At 40.1% G+C, this 22134-nt stretch overlaps 1 protein-coding gene across 4 annotated transcripts in view; it reads left to right on the top strand.

Annotated features, from left to right (window-relative positions):
* Nucleotides 1-1842: 1842 nt before the first annotated feature.
* Nucleotides 1843-22134, top strand: part of ITCH (itchy E3 ubiquitin protein ligase) — a 141954-nt gene continuing 121662 nt past the window's right edge. For 3 of the 4 annotated variants that reach the window (XM_053890331.1, XM_019458734.2, XM_019458735.2), the window contains exons 1-2: nt 1843-1968; nt 5928-6004. The gene's annotated coding sequence lies outside the window, so the exon portion shown is untranslated. The remainder of the gene's footprint in view (nt 1969-5927; nt 6005-22134) is intronic. The other variant, XM_019458736.2, reaches the window with a different exon arrangement.

The raw sequence follows: 22134 nt of genomic DNA, 5'->3' as shown, positions 1-22134 counted from the left end.
ACCTAGATCAAGAGACAGAACATTATCACCAACTTGGAGAAGCCCCCTTGTGTCTCCTTCCTGGTGCTACCTCTCCTCAAAGGATAATCCTGACTTCAAACACCACAGATTAGTTTTGCCTAACATTATATACTTTTAAAAATTGTAGATGAAGACAGAATCTGGAGCCAGAGGACTTTGATTGGATCCCTGGTTCTCTATGGAGTGATCTTGGACCAGTCATCTAATTTCCTTGAGACTCATTTCCTTCTCTGTATAATGGTCATAGAAAAATCTCAGACCTTAAAGGGACACTAGCTTTCTCAAACTTGTCTAGTGTTAAGAATCACCTGGGGCACTAGTTTAAAAATTCACATTCCCCAGAGCATACATTTTTAATATGACAAAAATTGGTTGTGGGTAGGAAGATTTTTTTGCTTGCTTATGTAAAAGCACATGTATACATATGATACATTAATAGATATACAGTACATTTGTGATACTGAAATTTCATGGGGATAATTAGGGGAAAATGTCTAAAAATATTCCTTAGATAATTTAAAAAAGGTTGAAAAACACTGTCCTACAGCAGTGATTCTTCAAGTGTGGTCTGTGGTTAAAAATGCAAATTCTCAGATGCCTGGGTGGCTCAGTGGGTTAAATGCCTGATTCTTGGTTTCAGTTCAGGTCATGATCTCACAGTTTTGTGAGTTCGAGCTCACATCTGGCTCTGCACTGACAGTGGGGAGGCTGCTTGGGATTCTCTCACTTTTTCTCTTCCCCTTCCCTGTTCACTTTCTCTGTCTCTTTCTCAAAATACATAAATAAACTAAAATTAAAAAATGCAAATTCTCAGGCCTGACCCCAGACCTACTGAACCAGAAATTCTGGGGGTGGGGCCCTGCAATCTATGGTTTAACAAATCCTTCAAGTGATTCTGATGGGCACTGAAGTTTGAGAACCACTGCCCTGGAGATTCTAAATGGGGTAGGGTCCCGGAATCTGTACCATTAACAAACTCTCCTAAGTCCATTGCAGGAGACACTGACATTCTTTGAACACACTTTGAGAAACAAAAGTGACTTTCCAGATGGTAAAATATCTTCATTAGAAGGAAATAGGGTAAACAATAATAGCGAAGGTCACTAATTACTAAGCACTTAGCTGGGTCTCTGAATCTGCTTGCACAGCCTTTTAATTCTCACAAACTCATGAAGAAGTTAAGCGGATGGACTCTGAAGCTAGACTGCCTGGGTTGGTACCCAGCTTGTGACTTGGTTTATGCATCTGTAAAGTGAGAATAATGTACTTTCTTCAAAGATTTGTTAGAAGGTTTAAAGATGCTTATTGGTCAGCTCTTAGAACACCTGCCACGTTGGCACCACTTACCCGTAACATGTTTTCATCATCCTTAAGCTCACCCTGTTAAAAGGAGGATTTAAACTCAATGTAACTCCCCAGTGTACTTTCTTAAGAACTAAACTATAATGCAGTGTTTTTCAAAGTGTGATTCCCCACCAGTAGCACACCAGAGTTAGAAATGCAAGTAATTAGATCCCGTCCCAGATCTGCTGAAAGAGAAACTTTGGGGGTGGGACCCCAAAGTTTCAACAAGCACTTCAGGTGATTCTGATATACACTGGCGTTTGGAAATCACAGCTACAATCTTTAGCGGTTGGGGGAAGGAGGGTGCTTTAAAAAAAAAAAAAACAAAACAAAACACCCCGAAAAACGCCTAGAGCGGTTGGGAGCAATCCCAGAGTCCCTCCCATCTAGAGGCGAGCAAACTCCGCTGTAGCTGCACTCCGCAGCTCCTGCCAACCCTTCTGGCCGGTGCGCAAGGCCTTCTGGGGCCTGTGGTCCACATCCCTGCCGAGCCGGAGCGCCTGCGCGTTGGCCGCCAACTCGCTCTAGTCGCTGTGGTCGGGGCTCGGGACCGGCTGCCATCTTAGTCGAGGGACTGAGGAGTCGTCGCCGCCCCGAATCCCGGTAAACACCGGCGGGCGGACTGGGGGCAGTTCTGGGTAGAGGGGGTAGCCCGCATGAGAGTGTCCGAGGAGAACCAGGGGTGAAGGAGTGCGGGCGCGCGGGTGGGGTCCTTAGAGCCACCACTGCTCTCACGGAGCCGGTGCCCGTGGGGGGCGCGGGGAGCTCGGGCTAGTGGCCGAGGGGTGGGTTGGCCGGAGGCGCGGAGGAGCCACTGTCTGGCCGGCGGCGTGGGGGAGCCCCTCGCCTTGCTGGCGTCAAGTCGTGAGAGGGCTGGGCCGTGGCGGGCGCCAGCAGGGTCCGGCCCCGCGCCCCTCAGCCCCGCCGGGGGCCACTCTCCCGCGGCCCGGCCTACGCTCGGGCCCGGCGGCAGCGGCCGCTCCGGCCGACGTGGCCCTGTGAGGGGCGGCGGCCGGGCCCACCTGACGCTCGGCTGGCCTTACCGAGACTTTTTGGAGCCCCTAGTCGCGAGGCTGGCCCAGCATAGCGGCTGCCTCCTCTTTCTTCCACTCCCCTCTTCCCTCCATTGTCCCCCATCGTGGTGGTCCCGGCCCCGGCGCCCTTTTCGGCGCCCGCCGCCCCGTCGGCACCTCCCGGCGTCGAGTTTTGCAGACGTGGGAGCTGTCACTGCCCTCCCCCTTGAGTGTCCTTTTCTTTAGCAGAGAAAAGAAAAAAGTAGCTGTGAACGTATTCTAAAGGTCGAAACGTGAGGAGGACGTGACTTAGGGGGAACTAAGCGGGGAACTCAAGTGTTCAGACGCAGTCCAGGGCCACGACTCAAAGAGAAACACAGGGTTTGTGCGCTGAAGGTAGACTTTGGGCCTAAAGAGGTGTAACAAGGTGAACGCGCAAACCACCCGAAATTCACGATTTCCCAGTAACAACTCAACTAGTTTGTTGGTTGTATGCGTATCTTAATCTTGTTACGTTTTCTGCCATGGTTCTACAGCTTCAGTATACCTTTTTGGGAGTGAGTGTTGAGGCAGAAGAGTGGGATTTTTTTTCTTTGAAAATTCATGAGGCACTGGTGCCAGCCACTTATCATTGCACTTAGTTAGGGTCTCCCACATCTATTACTAATATAATTCGATTTTAAGCAAGTGTAAAGGCAGTGTATTTCCACCTTCAAAATCGGCTAAGGATTTCTCAGTTGAAATAAAGTTCTCATGGCAGATTGCTGAGAGCCTGCACTGTGTATTCATAGATGTACTCGAGGTACAGTTACTTCATTCTTAAGATTAGAAATGAAGGTGGAAATTCAGCTGCTGTTTTTAAACAGAGAATGTAAGTTTTTTGGGTGTGAGTCCAAAAATAATTCCTTCATGTTCAGTATATGAATCAAGTCAGAAAGGATATGAAATAAAAAACAAGTGCAAAATACTTTTTCACAGTATTCTAGAGGGAATCATTTCTAAATTCTTTTTAAAAAATTCTTTTCATCTATTGGAAGAGACAAACAAACCAGTAGTTCCCAAATTTGCCCATTAGAATAGGAATTCCAGGATCTCCTTTCCTGAGATTGATTTAGTAGGTCTGCTTTGGCCCTGAAGAATTTTTTTTTTTTTTTTTAAAACATGCCTCAGGAAATTCCATTGATCTTGGGAACCACTGAGGCAAACGGTACTGTGGACCTACCAAGGAATTCTCAAAAAGCTTTGAGACCGAAGAGGAAGTGACCAGTTCTGTCCGGGGTTGGCCGAGGAGGTCACAGGAGGTCACGGGAACTGCTCCTGGTCCTGTTGGGTCTTAGATGATGAATAGGAGTGTGATAAGGGTGGGGAAAAGGATGGATAGGACAGTGGAAACACAATGCTGTGTGTAAATGCAGAAGATTGTAGGAGAAAAAGGGTTCAGGGAGTGGGATGGGGAAGGAGAGCATTGTGGGACATGAGGTCAGAAAGGTAAAAGGAGGTAACCATATGAAAAGTTCTAAGCATGACGCTAAAAAACTCGAATTTTATGTTAGCAGTGGATTCAGATTTTAAACGGGAAAGTGATCTCAGTACGTGTGTTGTAGAAAGATTGCTCTGGTAATGAGAGTAAAAGGATGGAAAATGGCTATTGCAGAAGTCTAGCTGAGAGGTGAAAAGGCTTGATTTTGGAGGGAGGCTGTGGGGATGATCAAGGGATTGGATTTAGTTATTTACTAATGCATTATTGTTGCCATATTTTTGGATGAGGAATTTTTAGGTCCAGACTGGGTAAAAGACTCTTGTTCTGTATAAAGAACCCATTAGCAAATCTGAATAACATTGCCAAGTTATATATATTAATGGTATGAGAACGTATTGTTCATTAGCACTTTTGAAAAGTTAGAACCAGATTGGGTGCAGTTTGGAGGGGAGCTTGGAGATTAGACTGAAATTTATGACTGTCAACACTATTGATCTAAGATTGTTTGAAGTGTTTTTCTCTCGCACTCAGAAACTTGGTATTAGAATTTTAGAGTTGGAAGAGATTGCAGGGACTATTTAGTCCATGGTGGCAAATATATGTTGGTTTATGGACCAACCAAACTTTGAAATAGCTGCCAGAAGCATGGTATTGAGAAGGATTTGGGTCATATGTATTCTCTGGGAAAGTGAGTTATGATTGATTAGTGATGCTTTCTGTGGACACAGTTATCTAGTGGGAGATGTATGTGCCAGGTATATGCCATCCTTAGACTAGTTCAACCTGTTAGTTTTCTGTTTAAAAAAAAAATCCAAAACAGGTTAAATAATTTACCTAAAGTAGTTAAGAGTTAGAGCTAGAAGTAGAACTGAGTTTGTAACTCTTAGTTTGTTATTCTCCAGTGTTATCAAGATGAATGTGTGCTGCTAAAGAGCTTTTGGTATTAGACCGAAAGAAAAAGGGTATTTCTAGCCTGTGCCTCTTGACTGTTTAGGTAAGAGTTTGACAAGGAACTTTGGCCTAGAAGTAAATTTTGTTGTATTTATTCTGACTTAAGACATTTGTTGTTAGTACTGATAGGAAGTAGTCACCTGTTTGTGGTTTTTTTGTTTTCTGCTTTTTTTTTTCACTTCCTTGTTTCTCACCATTCTCTCAGTTTTAGGTTTGGGGATTGGTTTCCTTTATGTGAGTTAAGGCGAAAGTATATAACTGACTTACTTTCTTTTTTCTTTCTTTCTTTCTTTCTTTCTTTCTTTCTTTCTTTCTTTCTTTCTTTCTTTCTTTCTTTCATACTTACAGCATTTCGCCAAATTCTAGGCTCATAATAAGCGCTTAGTAAAGTCATGTTGGTTTTTGTAGCTGTACATGAAGCTAGTTTTGAGTCAATATAAATTAGCAGGTGGGGGATTTGCAGAATTGAATTACAGTATTATCTGGTTAGTAGATCGGCCCTCAGCTAAAAATATTGGGTTGGAAACTAGCCTCACAACTAGTAGTCATTAACTAGGAGCTGTTCTTCCTTCTGTTTAGCAGTGCTCTGTATTTGGAAAAGTGCTGCCACTTCAGCTCTTTTGCATTCAGAACTGACTATACTCTGATCCTTGAAGTGCTTTTTCTTTTCCTATCCCTAGGAGCCTCCCAAGTTGCAGGGATCATCCTTACGGCGACCCCAATAGTTAGAGTATATGCTTATATTGCCATCCTCATTTTGTCATGCAGACATCATAGCCAGGTGGACTTCATCCCCATACTATGTTTGGGTCCTTTTCCCCTTGACTCACTTTATCCTGCCTGCCCTATCAAAAACTATCTATCTCCCCTCCCCCAATGATCTATCCCATGAAACTTTTATTTTATTATTTTTTTCAAGTAATCTCTGTGTCCAACATAGGGCATGAACTCATGACCCCAAGATTAAGAGTCACATGCTCTACCAAATGAGCCAGCCAGGTACCCCTTTTCCATGAAACTTAAAAAGACATTGTGTTGTCAGGTTCCCAAGGTCATTGCTAATCTGATATGTTTAACCATAGGAATAACATGTTAATGGACCCTCCTTCCCCTCTCAGGTAACATGCATTTAACAGTGGCCTTCTGGAGACAACGCCTTAACCCAAAGAAGTGACTCCAGCTGTGAGAACTTCAGGTATGGTGGCAGGCCTGTGAAAGAGATTGGGGGGCAGGAATGGTGCAGAGGGTGAGCTCTGGTCATATAACTGCTGTGGGGAGGGAGGTAGGAGAAAGAGGATGTTGAAGAAATAGGCAGTTTCCACTTGGATCTGAAACCGAGTCTCCTCTATAAGCATTAACCTGTGAGCCACACTTTGCCCTTACTTTAGGTGCTCTGACTTTTTTTTTCTTTTTTAAGTTTATTTATTTGAGAGAGAGAGAGAGAGAGAATGAATTTGCGGGGGAAGGGTAGAGAGAGAGGGAGAGAGAGAATCCCAGGCCTGCTCCAAGCTCTGCACTGAGTGTACTGTGGGGCTTGATCTCATGACCATGATGTCAGATTATGACCTGAGCAGAAATCAAGAGTTGGACATTTAACCGAATGAGCCAAACCAGGCGTCCTTGACTTCTCTGTTTTTCTAGTTTTCTTGAACATATACTTTTCCCACTTAGCGCTGTTTTAACGTTTTATTTATTTTTGAGACAGAGAGACACAGCATGAACGGGGGAGGGGCAGAGAGAGAGGGAGACACAGAATCGGAAGCAGGCTCCAGGCTCTGAGCCATCAGCCCAGAGCCCGACGCGGGGCTCGAACTCACGGACCGTGAGAGTCTACAAGTAGACAAGTCTACAAGTAGTACAAGTCTACTTGTAGACTTGAGTCTACAAGTCATTGGCAGTAATACTGAGAAGGAAAACATGAGAACAGGACAAATTCACTTTAAAGGATCAGGAGAGAGAAAAAGAAGACTACTGGATAAGAAAGAAAAGTAGAGCATGATAACAGTCAAACAGGAAGAGAATAAGGAGTGAATGAAGTAGAACTAATGAATTGGTAGGTGAGAAAGCTGAATAGGACAAAGAGTTGTCCCTTTCACTTGCCTCACTCTAACCTTGCGGCTCTTTGTTATCATTACCACTTCTCTTCATATAAATGTCCTATCCATACTTAGATTCCTTTCTTCACCGTAAACATCAGTGTTTATTCGTACCTCTGTGTGACCCTTTGTGTTTAGTTTATATTTTTGTTAATTGTCCTGTAAATGCTTAAAGACCAAGACTATGATTTGCTTGTTATGGTGTCCATGGCCATTACTATTAAAAAATGTGTGCTTACTCTGTTCTTTTTTATAATTATGGAGAGAAAGGAAGGAGATAGGGGGAGCTTTGTGAAAGATAGTAGGAAAGGAAGTGGCTAAGAGGGAAAGTAGATAAACAAGACATGGTGAGAAGAATTCTCAAAAATAATGAAAGGAAATACATGAAAATGAAAAATACATAGAGCAAAAAAAAAAGGGGGGGGGAAGGAGATGGTGTTATCTGCAGCAAAAGAACAAGGCAGCTTTCATTTCTTTAATGGTGATGTAATACCTCACAAAAAGTTATGTGTTGGGAAAGATCATTCTCCATACCAAGTATCTTTAAAATATTTCCAAAAGTATCCACTGCATCCTGAGCTCACAGAATAGTTCTTTGTGGAAAGAAAACTAGGGCAACATTCAGGAGACCTGGGTTCTATCCTTGGTATTACTTGTTACTTAGTTCTGTAGTCTTGGGCAATTCACTTAAATCCCTGGGCCTCCGCTACCTCACTTGTCTATTAAAGGTATTGAACATGATGATCTCTCAGTTTTCTTCTAGCTCACTCTTTGATTATATTTTGTGTTTCATGGGCTGACTCACTAATTTTTTAGGGCTTTCTTGATATCACAATATAAGATAGGCCTTAGAAATATCTTTTTTTTTTTTTTTTTTAAAGAAATGGAAGTCTTCTTTAAAAATTTTTTATTTTTATTAAAAAATTTTTAAATTTTTATTTTATCTTAGCACAATTTGGGGAGGAGCAGAGAGAGGGAGACACAGAATCCAAAGCAGTCTCCAGGCTCTGAGCTGTCAGCGCAGAGCCCAGCATGGTGCTCAAACCCACAAACCGTGAGATCATGACCTGAGCCAAAGTCAGACGCTTAGCTGACTGAGCCACCCAGGTCCCCCTATTCTTTTTATTTTTTAATGTTTATTTCTTTTTGAGAGGGAGAGAGAGAAAGAGAGAGCAAACAGGGGAGGGGCAGAGAGAGAGAGGGAGACACAGAATCCAAAGCAGGCTCCTGGCTCTGGGCTGTCAGCAGGAACCCATCTACCACGAGATTCTGACCTGAAGGATCGTGACCTGAAGCTTAACAGACTGAGCCACCCAGGGGCCTCACCCAGTCTTTTTTTTTTTTTTTTTTTATGTTTATTTATTTATGGAGGGGAGGGGCGGAGAGAAAGGGAGAGAGAGAGAGAATCTCAAGCCAACTCCACACCCAGCCCAGCACTGAGCCTGACATGGATCCCAGGATTGTGAGATCATGACCTGAGCCGAAGTCAGACGCTTAACCGACTGAGCCACCCAGGTGCTCCTTACGAGTAATTATTATAAAAAGCAAGGTGATAAATACTATAATGAAGATCACACTGCATTGCAGTTTAAAGTGCTAACTTTAGTCTTTTGCTTCCTTTAATATAATTGAATATGTGCTAAGTGCTGCTCTGTGCTGTGTATTGTAGAGACTCATGCTGAAAAAAAAGCAGTCCCTGCCCTCAAGAAAGTTCGAGTATTTTTTCACACCTGGAAACTGCTTACCCTAATTTTCCCTTCTGTCCCAGGAAGTTTTATACTGTATCATCACTTCATGGTTTTAATCTAAGAATTCATTTGCATATTTGAGCTTGCCACACTCCAGAAATGTTTGATAACATACTTGCTTTCTGCGAAAATGTATATTTTATTGGATCTGACGTTTTTTCTGTCAGTGACAGAGAAATTTTTCTTTTAAGATATGGAAAATATCCAAATGCCATCTGGATGGCATGTTTAGGTGGACTTTGGTTTGCTTCTTATTCATTCAGAGAAAGAGTAAGATCTATAATTTAGCCTTGATTAGTTGTTCCAGGGAATCCAGTTAGTCACAGAGGAGAGGATGCTACTCGAAAGGAATCATATTGTAGGGGTTAACAATGTGTACTGGAGTTTGGTTTTGAATTTTGGCTCTACCATGCATTGGAGGATGACTTTGGGCAAGTTCCTCATCTGTAAACTAGGAATAGTAATAGCATATTACTATATATGGTTGTGTGGATTAAATAAGATAATGTATTTTTGCTTGAACAATAGTTGGTTCAAGTATTAGTTGCTACTGTTATTATCATTCCTACCAACCTTGTCTTAAAATTATTGTCTCAATTCATTAATTCATAAAGTAAGCTTATCTAGGGTGAGCATTGTAAATTTAAATGCCTATAAGGGCTAAATGAACATTTTAAATAATAATGATCAGGTTGGGATTAAGTGAACTAGGGAATTCATGTTCCTCTAATGAGGTAGCTGTTAAGTAGCTTTGGCTTACCTTTTAATTTTTTATTTATTTTATTAAAAAATGTGTTTAACATTTACTTATTTTTGAGAGAGAGAGAGAAAGCAGGGGAGGGGCAGAAAGAAAGGGAGACAGAGTCCGAAGTGGGCTCCAGGCTCTGAGCTGTCAGCACAGAGCCTGACACGGGGCTCGAATTCACGGACAGGGAGATCATGACCTGAGCTGAAGTCGGACGCTCAACCGACTGAGCCACCCAGGCACTCCTTTGGTTTATCCTTTTAAAAAGTTAAAGGTAAAATTGACCATTTTAACCAATAAAAAATACATAATTCATGGGGTGCTTGGATGGCTCAGTTGGTTAAGCGTCCAACTTTTTTTTTTTTAAATGTTTGTTTATTTTTGAGAGAGAGAGACAAAGTGTGAGCAGGGGAGGGGCAGACAGAGAGGGAGACACAGAATCTGAAGCAGACTCCAGGCTCTGTGCTGACAGAGCCTGAAGCCTGCTTAGGATTCTCTCTCTTCCTGTCTCTTTGACTCTCCTCTGCTCATGTGTGTGCTCTCTCTCTCTCTCTCTCCCTCCCTCTCAAAATAAATAAATAAACAAACATTTAAAAAAAAGTGTAATTCAGTATCGGCTAACTATTGACCTAGTGGGGAGTACAGGACGACGTGTGGCCTGAATATCTTTTTTTTTCTAAACAGAAGCAGGGAATCTAGGTTTTGTGAGAAACCTTTTATTTATTTACTTTTTTAACATTGGCAACTTTTGAAATCATAATATAAACACTGTGGGCCAAGCAAATCACCACTGTGGGTAGGATTTGTCTTATGGGTTGCCACTTTGCAACCTCTGTTCTGGCGCTTGACTTTTTGCATCATAACCCATGTTCCCTGCCTTCTGGGAAGAAAGTCCTTACCCACATAAAGTTTTAAAACAGTTCATGCAATACCTCAGAGCAGTCTAGGGCTGAATGAGAAGTATGCAGAATAATTATTAAGGCAGAGAGGAGGAGGAAAGTTATTTAAGAGTGGAATTCAGAATGGGCAAAGGTATGGAGACCGGAATGGACTTCAGATGGTAGTAGTACAGTGAGTAGATTAGTTGGAGTTTAGATTAGTTTGAAGAGGCTGTATGTGGGCCTGGTAATACAAGAAAGCTTGGAAAAATTAAAAGACCAGACTTCTTGTTTTGGGATAACCTTAAGTCCTATTGACTGACAGGATAAAATGGTATTTTATGGCAATTTATTAGGTAATATTGAGGTCTACAGAATTTACTAGGGTTGGTAGTTTCTGGAGGCAAGGTGACGAGGCTAGGGAGGCAGGTGATAGTGGGAATGAAAAGGAAAGGACAAAAGATTGTATAAGACACAAAAGCATATATATGGGTCACCCTGTGACAGTGGGACCCTGCAGTAGATAAAGAGGGCCAATTGTGAAAGCTTTTCCCCTATTCATTCTTTTGTAAAGACTGGGATACGTGAAGATAATACTATTATCCCTCCTTTTTCATGTTATGGATCTTGCTTTATCACTCTCTCAGCCTTAGCACCCTCCTTATTGATGGATCACATACATAGTCTTATGATTTCCTGGCTTGCACAAGTAGAATAGATAAAAGAGGAAACAAAGTAGTTTAGCTGCTTATCACATTTCTAGTTTTGGATTTTTGGTGATCTCTGTTAACCTCTATTAAGTTTCATTAGACTTTATACGTGGAATTTTTGTATTTACCAAAGTTTGGAAACACTGACAAATAGCGTGCTCATGGGAAAGATATAGAATTTTGCTGCAGAAACTTGACATGATAATTAATTCATGATCTAGAATGTTTAAAGAAACTGATAAATGTTGTAGAAAGGTGGAATGTGTATCCTGTATAACTTTAGAAAGTGATTTTTAGGATTTTATTTTCACTAGGTCTTTTGGCTTGTTTATAGTTTCTCATGAAAATTTTTGTGACATGTTGCAGGGAAGTTATTCCTTGGCTAAAATGCCAAATGTAGTTATTCTAAGTAGGCTTTTTGGTAAGTAAGCTGAGTAGTATGTTAGATGTAGCCTGAGTATTAAGAATACTTGAGATGCAGCAATATTTCCCTCATTGATGAATAAAAGTACTGAACCGAACCTCTGAAAAGTACAAAAAGTTGCTGTCGTCAGAGAGATGCAGCAGTAGGGTGAATAGATTTGAGCTAAATCTAAGTCTCATTTATGGAGAAGAGATTTTTTTTGTAAGCATGGTCTAACCTAGTTTTTGGAATTCATTTATTCTGAATATTGAAAGGGATTTCCAGGTGATTCATTTAATTATAGATAGCTTTGGAAGTGGGAAGGCAAGGAACACGAGAGAGGGATTAGCTGCATTTGTTTCTGTGGAAAGTCAGTAGTCAAAAGGAAATCCCAGATTATCTTTTTCTGTTCTTAAATTTTTTTTGGAGGAAAGATATTTACTACAGGTCTTAATTAAAAACTGTATTCAATATATATATTGAAATGTGCAGAACTTAGTTACTACGGCTTTTCTTTGTCTAGAGTGTTGCTTTTATCAGCTGTTATCTCCTTGCCCTTTGTCTTTGTCCTTGAGGGTTTTATACTGTATTTCTTTATTTTGTTTTGCTGGTGTTTCAGGAGGGAATGAAACAATGGAGTGCTTATGTTCAGTCAGCCCTGTAAGTTTATTTTACCATATAAATTGATATTTTCATCTGTAGTAACAATGAAAATGATGAACTTATCCGTCCTGATTATTTTTTGTTTGTTTCTTATTGTGGTAAAATATACATGACATAAAATTGACCATTTTAACCATTTACAAAAAAATTTTTTTTAACATTTATTTGAGAGAGAGCATAAATGGGGGAGGGGCGGAGAGAGAGGGAGACACAGAATCCAAAGCAGGCTCCAGGCTGTCAGCACAGAGCCCAACACGGGACTCGAACCCACAGACTGTGAGATCATGACCTGAGCCAAAGTTGGGCGCTTAACCAACTGAGCCACCCAGGCGCCCCAACCATTTTTAAGTGTTTAGTTTAGTGACATTAAGTACATTCACTTTGTTGTGTAGCTATTACCATTGTGCATCCTCAAGAGGTTTTTCATCATCTCACTGAAACTCAGTGCATATTAAAAAATAACTCAACCATTCCCCTTCCTTCAACCCCTGGTAACCACTATGCTACTTTTTGTCTCTGTATAGAATTTGACTATTTTAGGAACCTCATGTAAGTGGAATCATACATTATTTGTCCTTTATGTTTGGCTTGTTTCACTTTGCATGTCTTCAGGTTCATGTGTTAGTATGTGTCAGAATTTCATTCCTTTTTAAGGCTAATATTCCATTTTATGTGTGTACCACATTTTATCCATTCATCTGTTCATGGACATTTAGCTTATTTTCACCTTTTGGCTATTGTGAATAATGATGTTATGAATGTGGGTGCTGTTCTGAGTCAGTATTTTTAGGTATATCCCTAGAAATGGAATTCCGGGATCGTGCGGTAATTCTGTGTTTAATTTTTTGAGGAACCACCATACTGTTTTCCATAGCAGCTATACCATTTTAAATTCCCACTGGCAGTGCACAAGAATTCCTGTTTTCCACACTTAAACCAACATTTGTTATTTTCTGTTTTGTTTTTAAATAATCATCCTAATGAGTGAATAGGTATCTCTTTGTAGTTTTGATTTTCATTTCTCTAATGATTAATGATACTGTCTTTTCATGTACTTACTAGCTGCTAGTATATTTTTTGAGAAATGTCTGCTCAAGTCCTTTGCCCATTTTTTAATTGGATTGTTTGGATTTGGTGTCTTAATTATTTTATAGGCTTCTGTCCATATCTTTTCTGTTTCTGAGTCTACTGCTCTTCTCCTTTCCTGTTGTTGGCAAAGCAACAAGAACCATTCTCTCCAATGTATAGGCCCTTAGTAAATGTTTGATGATAAAAGGTTAAAAGTAGGGCTTTCTGGAAAGGTAAAGGTTGATTGGGGCAAAGCCTTCATTATAGTTTTGGAGTTCTGTATTCTCTTTTAACAACTTACTTGGTGGGGTAAACATTTATGAAAGATTATGCTTTTAGGCAAAGAAGTCCCTGTGTTACTTAAATTTCATTTTAGAGGGGCGCCTGGGTGGCTCAGTTGGTTGAGCGTCATGACTCTGTTTCATCTCAGGTCATGATCTCACGATTTGTGAGCTTGAGCCCCTTGTGTAGCAGGCACTGCTTGGAATTCTCTCTCTCCCTCTGCCCTTCCCCCACTCACATCATTGCAGATGTGTGTGTTCTCTTTCACTCTCAAAATATAGACGTTAAAAAATTTTTCATTTTAGAGAAGGAAAATTTCTTATTAAAAGAACTTTGATTTTTGTCTAAGAGGCTTGCTGTTACTGTTTGCCTAAAAAAATACAAGTAAGCTTGAGGTATCCAAAGAAGGGTTTTACTTTTTGTAATTCCTGTTTTCATCATTTCAATCTCATTCACCTTTTAAAAAGTAACCTCCATACCCAACGTGGAGCTCGAACTCACAACCCCAAGATTGAGAGTTGCTTGCTCTACTTACTGAGCCAGCCAGGTGCCCCTCAGTGATTCTTTTTTTTTTTTTTTTTTTTTTTAAATATTTTATTTTTAAGTAATCTCTGCACCCAATGCAGAGCTTGAACTCACAACCCTGACCCAGATCAAGAGTCACATGCTCCAACAACTGAGCCAGCCAGGCACCTCTCACTTCTTAACTTTTTGTTATGTAATGATTTGGGATTACTTACTTTGAGACTGCTATTTATTAGGGTTTTTTGTTTTTGTTTTAGACAAGAGGAGGTTAGGAGTGATCCTAGACTTGATATAGATCTTAATTTTGAAAAGGACAAACCTGAGTAAGTTCAAGTGTAGCAATGACATAAGTATATTTTGTTTTCCTGTTATCTTTTTGGCACCTTTAAGGAACCATGGTTTCATTTTTATTTATTTTTTAAATGCTTATTCTGAGAGAGAGAGAGGGACAGAAACAGGGAGAGGGAGAACCCCAAGCAGGCTCCATGCTGACAACGCGGGCTTGATCTCATGAACTGTGAGAACATGACCTAAGCCCAAATCAGTAGTTGAAATCAAGAGTTGGTCACTTAACTGAGCCACCCAGGTGCCCTGGAACCATGGTTTTAAATCATGAACACTGAACAAAGCTAGAGATCTCTGGTTTGGGCCACATCTTTTGTTCTGACTTTGGACAGTCTATTTTTATTGGATTGTTGTTATTGAGTTTTAAGAGTTTTATGTAAATTCTGGATATATCCTCTCTCAGATATGTATTTTACAAATATGTTCTCCCAGCTTTTGCTTATCTTGTCATTATCTTAATAGTGTCTTTTGAAAAGTAGAAGTTCCTAATTTTGATGAGGCTTAATTTTTTTAAATTTATCGATTTATTTTTTTAAATTTACATCCAAATTAGTAAGCATCTAGTGCCACAATGATTTCAGGAGTAGATTCCCCAGTGCCCCTTACCCACTTAGCCCATCCCCCCTCCCACAACCCCTCCAGCAACCCTCAGTTTGTTTTGCATATTTATGAGTCTCCTCTGTTTTGTCCCCCTCCCTGTTTTTATATTATTTTTGTTTCCCTTCCCTTATGTTCATCTGTTTTGTCTCTTAAAGTCCTCATATGAGTGAAGTCATCTGATTTTTGTCTTTCTCTGACTAATTTCACTTAGCATAGTACCCTCCAACTCCATCCACGTAGTTGCAAATGGCAAGATTTCATTCTTTTTGATTGCCAAGTAATACTCCATTGTATAGATATACCACATCTTCTTTATCCATTCATCCATCAATGGACATTTGGGCTCTTTCCATACTTTGGCTATTGTTGATAGTGCTGCTATAAACATGGGGGTGCATGTGTCCCTTCGAAACAGCACACCTGTATCCCGTGGATAAATGCCTGGTAGTGCAATTGCTGGGTCATAGGGTAGCTCTATTTTTAGTTTTTTGAGGAATCTTACTGTTTTCCAGAGTGGCTACACCAGCTTGCATTCCCATGATGAGGCTTAATTTTTCAATTTTTTCTTTTATGGGTGGTACTTTTGTTGTCACATGTAAGAAATCTTTGCCTGACTGGGCAATCCATTTAACTTTCTTGGATTTCCATTTGCTTACTTACAAGAACAAATAAGATGTGTTTGATATTTTGACTTCTTTGAAATAGTAGTTTTATTTAGCATCTTTTTGGAGTCAAAATAGAGGCGGTAGTCTTTGGATAGAATACTAAGGTGAAAACCTACAGACCCAAATTGGAGTATAGAATTGGCTCTGCTTTTATAATTCTATTTATTTACTAATGGGTAAATGATAGTTTTCTCTTCTCCCCTCCCCCCACAATTACTTATGGCCCTTGGATGTAAATGATTCTATGTGATTTTTTTCTGGGTTTTTGATACAATTTGAGTAACAATGCTTTTTGGCTCCTTTAAATAAAAATGTGTATAAATTTGTTTATAGTGTATACATACATAATACTCAGTAACTCATTAATATTGCCTCTAGTTTACTTGATAGTTCTTAGATTATGTTTAGAAATGATCTGAGAAAGGTTTGTTGGAAGGATGAGGGATGGTGGCTATCAGGATCTTGTATTTTGAGGGCAATTCATGGGTGTTAAGAGATGGTCAGAAACCAGAGTTTCCTGGGAGCCAGGAAGTTCAACCTTATATGTAATTAGGTTGTATAATTTCACACAAGCATTGTTTGCAAAAGAGAGCAGTATTTATTGTAGCACAATGGTAGTTATATTTATTGTGGCATATCAAATCATGAAACTCTAGCAGTAGATAGTCAAAAACAGGAAATAACTTGTGATAGTAGTTAATATTAAAATATTTGTTAGCTGTTTGAGAGAACAGAGGGAAAATCACCTAAAGTAGTGGGTACAGAGTTCAAACCAGCAAATAAATGCTAAAAGTTTGATTCTGGTGCCAGTTTCCTTAGATTCTGTTGTCATACTATTGAACCTTGGAAGTTATACCTTTGGGGGTGCCTGGGTGGCTCAGTCAGTTAAGTGTCCGACTTCAGCTCAGATCATGATCTCACGGTCCGTGAGTTCAAGCCCCGCGTTGGGCTCTGTGCTGTCAGTTCAGAGCCTGGAACTTGCTTTAGATTCTGTGTCTCCCTCTCTCTCTGCCCCTCCCCTACTCACACCCTCTCTATCAAAAAATGAATAAACGTTAAAAAAAAATTTTTTTTTAAAGGAAAGTTATACCTTTGTGTTTTCTCTTTGAATAAGATAATCATCTTTTGATGCATATGCTTTAGATCCACACCCATACACTTGGTTGGAAAATGGGAAGGGAGCTTTCATTTATCTGAGATCATTCACATGATGTTCAGAGCCAAGGTGTCACTTTTGAGAGGGAGAGGGAATGGTTTACATCTCTCTCTGCTAACGTAACTTTTTCCAGTAAATAAGAAGGCAACTTTTCCCCATCATGCGTGGGTTTGAGTTCATTCCCACTTACTGAGAATGTTATGGAAATGAGTATATACCTTTTAGCCCAACCCAAAGAACTCTTACCCCCCTCTAACAATTCCTTCAGGAACTCATACACCAAGTTCAGTTCCTTTGCTATCATTAGTGGAGAATGGGTTCTAAACATTGTTCCTTCTAGTTAGTCCCTGCTACAGTGACTGCAGAGAGCAGGATCTAGTTTTCAATCCAGCTGGGTGGTGTGGCTACTGGTTGCATGCACAGGAACCATTACCACCTCCATGTTCCACTTTCAACGGAATTGAGGCTCCATTCTTCACAGTAGTGGATGGCAAATGAATACAGAATTTTTAAAACCCATGCTTTGAAACATAGCTCTTTCACTTGAGTGGTGATTTGAGAACATGGTCAAGTGGCCTTGTCCAAAGGAGACTACTCAGTATTTACAGTTGCAGTGTATACTTCTGTATTTTATTTTATGAAAAAAATTTTTTTGATGTTTATTTATTTTTGAGAGAGAGAGAAGGAGGAGGAGGAGGAGGAAAAGAGAGAGAGACACAGAGAGAGAGAGAGAGAGAGAGAGAGAGAGAGAGTGAGAGAGAGAATCTGAAAAAGGCTCCAGGCTCTGAGCTGTCAGCACAGAGCCCGAGGCGGGGCTCCAACCCATGAACCCTGAGATCATGACCTGAGTTGAAGTCGGTCACTTAACCGACTGAACCACCCAGGCACGCCTATACTTGTGTACTTCAGTAAGGCTGTTTGAGAGTTAGACTTCATTAGGTTTTAGTTCTCTGAATACCCCTGTGTACTTTAGCTCTTTGTACTTGTGCTTCAACAAGCAGTTTTTCTCCTTACTGGCTTAGTACGTTTTCTGAAATGTCTTTTTGGTGGCTTCTTTTAAGAATGATACGTCCATATAAATTATTGGAAAGTTTTCTAGGTCAAAATAGATGTGACCTATAAAAATAACTGATTATGTTGGATATGTTATTTCTGAAAACAAGCAAATTTCATAATATCCTGACTAATTATTTTTCTTTAATTAGGATACATGGTTTAAAATAAGGCTAGTTTGCTGTTTGTTGCCTATGGGACAAGATCTACTGAAATGATCTTGTGAAGTGTGCCTTTCTCCATATTTTTATTTCTACTGCCTTTCAGGAAGATGTTAAGGTTAGTTTTCACCTCTGGCAATGTTTTAACACCTCTTTTCTACATTAGACATTCTGTCACATTTTTCTAGTGTGATAGTAAACATTACTCAAATAATATAAAAGCTGACCCTATTTTAAGTTTTTTTTTTGTAACTGACAGACTAAGAGGTAATAGATAATTTTAATATTGTACTGTATCTTAGATTCAAACTGATATCTTCAGTGGTTCAAGTCACAGTGTTTTACCAGGTGAAGATATCCACATCACTGTACTTGATTGTGAAAGCTTTTTCAAAATCATGTAAAAAGTCAGTTATTTTTGATAGGAAGTTAAAGCAGAGGTATCCATCTTGTCTCTATATCTTATGAATGTTAAAGCTGTAGATAGAGGCAAAGTTGAAGATGTTTTAAAAATTGAGTGTTAGGAGAAGGAAGAGGGGGTTAACGAAGGATAGATTATAAAATAAAAGGGACATTAAAAAAGATAAGTTAATTTAGCAGTGAGATATGAAGGTAGAAGGGAGGTACTGGAAAGGAAGAATGGGTCCTCGAGAGATCTCCCCAAGATACATAGGAGAGCTAGAGTCATTTTTTTCCCCTTTATATTGTGGAAACTAGATTAGCATTTTTTTGTCATTCACAGAATACTTTTTTATTTTTTTTTTAGTTAAGTTTATTGAGATGTAACTTGCACATAGTAAAATTAATCCTTTTCTAGTAGTGTACAGGTCTTTGAATTTTGACAGACATTTGCAGTCTTGTAGTCCTTTGTGTTTGTTTGTTTGTTTGTTTGAGAGAGAGAGAGAGCGCGCGCGCGAGCAAGAGCTGGGAAGAGGGGCAGGGTGGGGGAAGAGAGAGTCTTAAGCAGGCTTCAAGCCCAGCTTGGAGCCTGATGTGGGGCACAATCCCATAACTCTGGGATCATGACCTGAGCCAAAATCAAGAATCGGACGCCCAACTGATTGAGTCACCCAGGTGCCCATATTTTTTTTTTTTTTTTTTTTTTTAAGTAGACTTCATTCCCAGCGCAGAGCCCAACATGGGGCTTAAACTCAGGACCCTGAGGTCAAGACCTGAGCTGAGATCAAGAGTCAGATGCTTAACCCACTGAGCCACCCATGCATCCCTCTAGGAAGCACTGATGTTTTCTGTCCCAACAGTTTTTCCTTTTCTAGAATGTCATTTAAATAGAGTCATAGGATGTAGCAGTTCCCTAGAATTGCTCTAACAAGTTATACACACTGGCTAGTTTTTAAAACAATGGAACCTTATTCTATCACAGTATTGGAGTCTAAAAGACCAAAATAAGGGGTCAGCAGGATTGGAATTTATCAGAAGGGAGAATCTATGCTGTGCCTCTCATAGCTTCTGATGGATGTTGGTGATCCTTGCATTCTTTGGCTTTGTATATGCTTCTTTCCAATCTCTGCCTCTGTCTTCATGTGGTATTCTGTGTGTCATCACCTTATCTTTATTCTGTGCATGTCTCTATGTCCAAATTTTCTTCTTATAAGGTCACAAGTCATTGAAATAAGGTTCTCCTCATCTTAACTTGATTACATCTGCAAAGACCCTATAAGACCAAGTAAGGTCACATTCTGAGGTTTCAGGTAGACAAATTTTGGGGGAGACACTTCTCAACATAGTACATTGGTTATGTACCCTTTTTTCTTTTTTTTTTTTTTTTTAATGTTTGAAATGTTACTTAAAAAAACAACAACATCATATAGGGGTATCTGGGTGGTTCAGTTGGTTAAGTGTCTGACTCTTGATTTCAGCTCAGGTCATGATCTCAGGGTTGGTGAGATCGAGACCCACATAGGGCTCTGTGCTGACAGTGCGGAGCCTACTTGGGATTCTCTCTCTGCCCCTCCACTGTTCATTTATACACAGGTATGCTTGCATGCTCTGTCTTTCAAAATAAATAAACTTAATAAAAATCTTAAAAAAATAATTATACAGTAAAATTGGCTTTTGTGTGTGTATGTGTACAGTTGTATGAACTTTAACATATGTGTAGGTTTTTGCAACACCACAGTCAGGATACAGAATAGTTCCATCATGCCAGAAACCTCCCTTGTACTTCATTTTGTAGTCCTATCCACCCTCCACTCTTCACAGCCACAGATTTGTTATCTATCCCTATTATTTTGTCTTTGGGAGACTGTCACATAAATGGAGTAATACATATGTAACTTTTTGAGACTTGGTTTCAATCAGTATGATTGGTGCCTTCCAGATTCATCCAAGTTGTTGCACGTATCAGTAGTTTGTTTCTTTTTGTTGCTGAGTAGTATTCCAGGGTATGAATGCACCAGTTTATCAGTTTACCTGTTGAGGGATATTGGGTTGTCTGACATTTTTTGGCAATTATGAGCAGAGTTACTATAAACATTCCTATATAAGTTTTTTAATTTTTTTTTTTTTTTTTTTTTTTTTTACTTTCGAGAGAGTGTACCCCTCCCATACAGATTTTAAGTGAATAAGTGAATATTGCTTTTATTTCTTTTGGCAGGGTTTCTTTCTTTCTTTCTTTCTTTCTTTCTTTCTTTCTTTTTAGTGTTTATTTTTGAGAGAGAGACAGAATGAGAGTGGGGAAGGGGTAGAGAGAGAGGGAAACACAGAATCTGAAGCAGGCTTTAGGCTCTGAGCTGTCAGGACAGAGCCTGACGCGGGGCTCAAACTCACAAACCATGAGATTATGACCAGAGCTGAAGTCGAACACTTAAATGACAGCTATCCAGGTGCCCCTAGGCAGTGTTTCTTAATCTTGGTGCTATGATATGTTGGGCTGGATCGTTCTTTGTTGTGGAGTGCTGCATTGTAGGATTTTCAGTAACATCCATTGCTTCTACCCACTGTTGTAGAAAACAAAACAAAACAAAACAGATCTCTGCATTATAGTAGTATACTTTTCCCTTCTGCAATTGGTAAGTAAAATGTGGGATAATACTTTGAGACCATACAAATATCCTATTTTCCAATAGCCTTTTATCCAGTGGTTTCTCTATTAGTGCATAACAAATTATCCCAAAATTTAGCAGTTAAAACAAATATTTTTTATCTGTATGGTTTCTGTGGGATAGAAATTCAGAAGTGGCTTAGCTGGATGGCTTTGACTCTGAGTTTCATTAAGACACAGTCAAGATGTTGGTTGAGGCTGCAGTTCTCTGAAGGCTTGAGTGGGGGCTGGAGGATCAGTGTCCAAGGTGTCTCACTGCTATGGTTGGTGGGTTGGTGCTAGCTGTTGGTGGGAGGCCTCAGGTCCTTGCAACATACACCTTTTTCTAGGGCTGCTGGAGTCTCCTCACAAATTGGCAGCTGGCTTCCCTGGAGCAAGTGACCTGAGAGCAAGTGGTGTCATCCTTTTTTTTTTTTTTTTTTTCAATTGTGGTACAATGTGTATAACAGTAAATTTCCCATCAAAACCATTTTCAGGGGCGTCTGTGTGGCTCAGTCAGTTGAGCGCCGACTCTTGATTTTGGCTTAGGTTATGGTCCCAAGGTTGTGGGATTGTGCCCTACATCAGGATCCTTGCTTAGTGTGGAGCCTGCTTGAGATTCTCACTCTCTCTGCCCTTCTCCCCTGCTTGCATATGTCTTCTCTCTCTCAAATAAAAAATAAAAAACCCATTTTTAAGTGTATGATTCAGTGGTACTAAGTACTAATTCATATCACTGTGCCGTCATCACCACCGTCCATCTCTAGAATTCTTTTCTTCTTGCATAGTTGAAACTCTGTATCCCATTAAGCAATAACTTCACATTCCCTCCTCCCAGAGTCCTTGGTAACTATGGCTCTACTTTCTGTCTCTGATTTGACTGCTGTAGGTACCTCACATAAGTGGAATCACCTTTTTTTTTTTTTTTTTTTAAGTTTATTTTTGAGAGAGAGAGAGTGAGAGCGGGGGAGGGGCAGAGAGAGAGGGGGACAGAGGATCCGAAGTAGCCTCTGTGCTGACAGCTGAGAGCTGATCTGATGCAGGGCTGAAAGTCACGAACTGTGAGATCATGACCTAAGCCGAAGTGAGATGCTTAACCAACTGAGCCACTCAGGCGCCCCAATGTGGAATCATCTTTTTGTGACTGGCTTATTTCATTTAGCATGTTCTCAAGGTCCATCCATGTT

Source organism: Panthera pardus, unplaced genomic scaffold, assembly GCF_024362965.1.
Source record: "Panthera pardus isolate Hobbes unplaced genomic scaffold, ASM2436296v1 HiC_scaffold_25, whole genome shotgun sequence".
Classification (NCBI taxonomy): Eukaryota; Metazoa; Chordata; class Mammalia; order Carnivora; family Felidae; genus Panthera; species Panthera pardus.
The sequence above is the reverse complement of the archived record's forward strand: the minus strand, read 5'-3'. Positions and strand labels throughout refer to the sequence as shown.